Source organism: Gossypium hirsutum, chromosome A03 (genome assembly GCF_007990345.1).
Source record: "Gossypium hirsutum isolate 1008001.06 chromosome A03, Gossypium_hirsutum_v2.1, whole genome shotgun sequence".
Taxonomy (NCBI): domain Eukaryota; kingdom Viridiplantae; phylum Streptophyta; class Magnoliopsida; order Malvales; family Malvaceae; genus Gossypium; species Gossypium hirsutum.
The window spans coordinates 96031172-96037203 of record NC_053426.1 but is presented as its reverse complement, the minus strand read 5'-3'; the positions used below and the strand labels follow the sequence as shown (position 1 = coordinate 96037203).

General features: G+C 36.3%; 1 pseudogene; it reads left to right on the top strand.

The window, feature by feature from the left end:
* The first annotated feature begins 489 nt into the window (after nt 1-489).
* On the top strand, nt 490-4920 carry LOC107886533 (pentatricopeptide repeat-containing protein At1g13040, mitochondrial-like; annotated as a pseudogene).
* Nucleotides 4921-6032: the final 1112 nt, after the last annotated feature.

The window sequence follows — 6032 nt, the reverse complement described above, 5'->3', positions numbered from 1 at the left end:
AAATATTATATACAAAATTATTCAAATATTAAGAAATTTTAATTATTCTAAAAAATCAATTTATCTTTTAAATTATTTTCATTAAAACCAACGCAAACTAAAATTCTACTTAAAGTCAATGTCTTTATTTAGAGAAGTTGCAAGCTTGACGTTTTTGTACTTTTAACATTTGCAAGAATGACTTTTCATTTTAGTTTATCTATTATTTTTAACTCAAAAGATTTTGCTGAAAAACACTGTTTCTTTCTGGAAAAGTTGTATTATTAAAATTTGTAAAATTTTAGTTTTTGTTTGTGTTTTTAAGGTTGGATTTATGTTCCTTTTTGGATACTAATGTTTATTTTCAAGTTTTATAAATGAGGGTTTTTTTTGGGGGGGTTTTTTTAGAATTTTGTTAATGTTGAATACTTTGTGATTTTTTCTATTGTGTATTTCAATTGTAAATTAATCCAAATATTTTGATAACTCACTAATTTTTATCCATCTTTAATTATTTAAATTGTATCAATCCCATGATCCGTAGGTTATTAATAAGACTCAGTTCTAATCTCATCATCTTTGCTCTCCTAATTTATAATTTTGATTTTATGATGAAGATCTATTTAAGGATTAAATTGGTAGAATTTGTAAACATAAAAGGTTAACTTTGTTGAATTTGTTAAAATTAGGACTACATTGATAGAATGTGCAAATATTAAGGAGCAAATATGTTATTAACTTATGCGTTCTGATAATTTACTAACAGTGATCTTATACCGTTTGGGCCACCGGTGATGGACGTCCATTCCTCCTACGAATCTCCGCCGTAGCCGAAATAACCATAAACACCACCATTTCCTTCCTACCTTCACTATCTCCGTTCCTGTTTTTCCAAATTCTTCTCCCACATCGATTCTGGTCGGGTCCCAATCCCTTAAAAATCATTTGATATGCATTTGTCTGTGATATGTATCACGCTCTAGGCACGCCACGTCTACTATACCGTGCTCAAATCTCTAGACTTGTTAAAGCCGGCCTCATCAACCAAGCCATCAAACTGTTCGACAAAATGACGCAATCAGACTGCCGCGTTTTTGGCGTCGACTATAACCGCTTTATTGGCGTACTTCTTTGCAGTTCTCGTTTCGACTTAGCCGAACGCTACTACTTCCAGATGTTCCCTCAGGGTTTCTTTCTCACTCCCTTCACTTACTCTCGCTTTATCTCCGCTTTATGCTCTGTCAAAAACTTTAATCTTATCCAGCTTCTTTTAGACGACATGGATAAATTGAATTATGTTCCTGATATTTGGGCTTTTAACATTCATTTGAATCTTTTGTGTAGAGATAAAATGATAGATTTAGCTTTAGAGGTTTTCCATAGCATTGTTAAGAAAGGGAGAGACCCAGATGTCGTAACGTATGCTATAATGCGGAGGGTTTAATAGTGCTGTTGGGCTTTGGAAGGAAATGGTAGGGAAAGGTTTAAGTCCCGATAATAAAGCGTGTTGTGCGCTTGTTGTTGGCTTGTGTGAGGTTGGGAAGGTTGATTTGGCGTATGAGCTTGTTGTTGAGGTCATTAAGGGTGGAAATGTTGAGTTTAGCACGTTGATCTATAATGCGTTGGTTAGTGGGTTTTGTAGAATTGGTAGAATTGATAAGGCACAGGCCATAAAGTTGTTTATGACGGAAAATGAGTGTGAGCCAGATTTGGTTACATATAATGTGTTGTTGAATTATTTTTGTAATGAGCTTATGTTGCAGGAGGCTGACAAGTTGTTTAAAAAGATGGAGAGGAGTGGGATCAGACGTGATGTCTATAGTTATAACCAGATGATTAAGGGGCTTTGTAATACTAATAAGCCAGATAAAGCATATTTGTTGATGGTGAACAAGATGGAGGCGGATGGGTCGGTTGATGCTGTTTCTTATAATACCGTCATCAAAGCATTTTGCAAGGATAGTCATATTGGAAAGGCTTACAATCTGTTTGAGGATATGGATAGGAAGGGGATTGCACCAGATGTGGTGACATTCACAACTCTTATAAAAAATTTTCTTAACAAAGGTAGTTCTGGTATAGCAAAAACACTTCTTGATAGGATGTCAGGGATGGGTCTGTTGCCGGATTGTATTTTCTATACTACAATTATTGACCACCTATGCAAAAGAGGGAAAGTTGAAACGGCTTGTAGTGTTTTTAATGATATGATAATACAGGGAGTTGGCCCTGATGTGATTTCATACAATGCCCTCATAAACGGATTTTGCAAGTCCAAGAGAGTAACTGAAGCCATACATCTATATGAAGAAATGCAGAGTAAAGGATTCTCTCCAGATGAGACGACTTTCAAATTGATAATTGGCGGGCTCATATGTGAAAAGAAGCTCTCTGAGGCTTGCCAAGTATGGGATCAGCTGATGGAGAAGGGTTTTACTCTTGATAGAGCTGTTTCTGAAACACTGATCAATGCTATCCATTCAATAGACTATGCATGAACATGGTAGTAATTTGCATTTCAAATTCCATCATTTCCTTCTATGTTTATCTTTTGGGTGATTTTTTCTTCAATTGCTTTGACAGTACTTGGTTGTTTTTTCTAAGGGCAACGCATGGTGTGAATGATCCTTTGGACAATACTAGCACTGGGCAATGCTTTCGTTCATGTCATTCTGCTGAAAGCTGATTCCAATTCTACTATAGTTTTGTTTGCCACACTTCCATAAACTTTGAAACTAGCTTACTGGCACTTCAAAAATTGACATAATATCAAGTAGCTAAAGGATTTTTGATATTGCATTGCAGGTAGTGTTTATCTGTTGCATTGGTATGACACATACAATGGAAGTTACATTGTGGCATTATTGTTATTAGCCACCATGTTGCTACATTTTGTTATGTTGCATGTAATGTGCATCCAACTAATCCAGTGCTTGTATATTGTTATTTCACGGGTTTTGCATCTGTATAATGAATTATTATTTATCTGGTTGGCGGAGTATTAAATACAAGGTTGATTATTTTGCAATTTTAATTGCTCTTTTGTTTTCTTTTAAGCAACCGATAATGCCTCATTTAACAATAAAATTGTCTTTTCAGGGGAATTAATAGGTATTGGTGTTGAATAGCCATATGGATGGATTTTTTTGGTCAAGGCTTCTGTTTGTCTATTCTTGCCTCTATTTTCCCTTCCCACAGACTCAGCAAATATAAATCTCAGGTTTGAGCTGTTTTCTTTCTTGAATATACACAGATGAATTGTGTACTAGCAGGTAATTTTTTACGTGTAAAAGGATAGCTGTTAGGAAATAGGGTATGCAGACTACCAATGGGGAAGGCCCCAATATTTGAAAGATCATCAGTAATTTATAGTGTAAGAGCATGTTGTAGCATCAATATGAGTGTAGGCTTTGGCCTTGGTACAAATTTCTGTTTGATACTCTCTTCTATGGGCTCATGTAACCAGCCAATATCTTTCTGTGTGCGTGTGTATTGCCATTGAAAAATGTGTTATGCTAGCCTTGAAATTGGACTGAATGCTTCCAAAAGCTTTTAGCTCAAAATTATATGTTACATCTCTCTGAAGTTGATAAATACTTTCTCTATACGATTCAAATAACTATATCACATATCTATGTTCCTCCTGGCCTTTTTTTCCCACTTGGCTTCAGTTGGAATCCATGTCTTGCTCTGGTGGTTCTACATATTAACCATTTGCTGTTTTCTTTCGAGGATATGGATAAGTGGAGCAGGCTTAGTGTTTTATGGTAAGTTCTTTAATTTTATTCAATCATCATCCTTTCTGAAAAGAATGATATATTACATCTTATATCTTGTAAATTAGGTAGTTATATCCTTAGCGTATGGATGCATACAATAATACTATTTCACGTTTGACATAAAAGATGATTTCAATGTCAAATATAGATTAAAAGGATCTTGCCTTCTTTCCCCCTCTTTACTTGTTGACAACTCTAATAGAGCAGTATGTCATAATCCAGGAAAAATCAAATATTATATCTGTAACTGCACCTGGAGTAAAACGAGTTATCAAGAGTTGATCATGATCAAATGAGTCCGGGATTTAAGACGTTCTCCCCGTAGTTGAAGAGAGAACTAAATTGTCAAACTTTACAAGACACGACAATATAACCTGATTGTTTTTATCATCCTGTCAGTTCCGGGTATTATTAGAACGTAAATTTTCACGTTTTCTTTTCCTGTATTATTTTGGTAACATGTTTTAGTTATGAAGAATTTTTTTATTAATGATGCTTACAGTTCTGTTTTACAGCATGTCCACTGGGCCTTGGTCTGTTTTCAGATACATCAAGGATTTGCCAGTTTGCAATTGAAATGAGAGCCTACATATTCAGATAAGGTATCTCTTACATTCAGTGCACTGATGGGAAGCCCCCCCTTTTTTTTAATTATTCTTCTCTGTTCTTTCATAGTTTTCTAATGCGTAGCAGCAGTATGGAATTACTATAATTCAACAGAGAAATTTAAAATGGATCTTCCATTTTACCTAAAGTTGACACCATCTTTGTCCAGGTCTCCAAAAGGAATGAACTTAGATATTTCAGTCAGGTGATGTTTGACAGTCCACAAGTTAAAGAAAGCTCTGATCTTGTCAAATTCATAGATCAAAATTGCATCTTCAATGTGCTAAACATGTCGTAAAGGTTGTTAACTTGTAACATTTACCAATTGTTTTGAGCCACTTGAGAGAATCTTTCAAGTTTTAGCACCAACAGCAGATAATGACACCATATCATAAAAAACAGCAATGTACGAGTGAGCTTAGGAAAACCTTTTTTTTTTTTTTGCTAGAAATCTGTTTCTACCATCTAAATTTGTACACTCTGCATCCTTAATAATGAGTCCGATGTAGAATTATTAAGAATTTATGAATAGATGAAGGCTTTACTTTTGAATTAATATACTGCTTTCCATAACGAAAATCAAGAAAGAAAAACTGCAGGTGCCTTGAAAAGAACAGAAGCAAAGGACTGAAAACTTATAAATAAAGGAAACGCAAGTTAGCTCGTTTTTAAGCTTTTCTGTGTTGTTTCCCTTGTTTGGGACGAGTTGAAGTTGAAAAGGTATTGCAGGTTGGGTTTAAATGGAGCTTCTAAACACGAATCAAAAAGACGGCCAGCATAAAAAGTGTTGCCATTGCCCAAAATCTAATTTTTGGCTTGGTAAAAAGAACAGCAATCTGACATTTAGGCAAATAGTGGTCCTGGTGGACCATTTTGCACCACAATACAAATGCCTTACTTAAGAAAGCCAAAAAGGGAGAAAATAGGAACGAATAGTTTTATTCTAAGCTGCCCCTACCCTGAGTAGTTCATTTTAGAAAAAAGTTAAAAATAAAATACAAAAAGGAATCAAGAATGATTACTTGCCTCCGATACTTGGTTTATGTTTGATTCTTTGCCTTTACATGAATCCTTCTCTTACATGAATTTCCCTTCAAGTCATCCCCTTTTGCATCATCAACTCGTATTTTCCCTTTGCTCCCTACTTCCATTTCCTGGTCTTATCTTTCATATTACACAACTGCAATGGCTCATCATCACGATGAAACTAACCCACATTTTGTTGATCCTGAAGAACTAACAGAGGAGCAACGTCAGTATCTACCATCTATTTTGTTGCCGCGACGAGATCATACCCACCGTATCCCGTCACGTGGTAGTCATGACCGACAACCTCAGCCAAGACAATCTCAGGAGGAACGTCCGTGGCCGCTTGGTCCGTCTCCACCGCAACCACCTCATGAAGGCCAACCTCACTTGCCATTGCATGTATGGGTGCCACCGGTACATCATGAGGACCAATCTCAACCTCAGTCGCAACCTCGTCAAGGCCAACGGCAGCCGCTTGAAATGTGGGTTCCGCCAACCTCAAAGACTCAAGTTCCAGCGCCGAAGAAGGAGAAAAGTCGGCCACGTAAGGAAGTTGGGATGCAACCACAGCTTCAAGACCAACATCCTGAAGCGTCATTGGTAAGACCACAGGCGGAACACCAGCCTAGTCCAGTAACA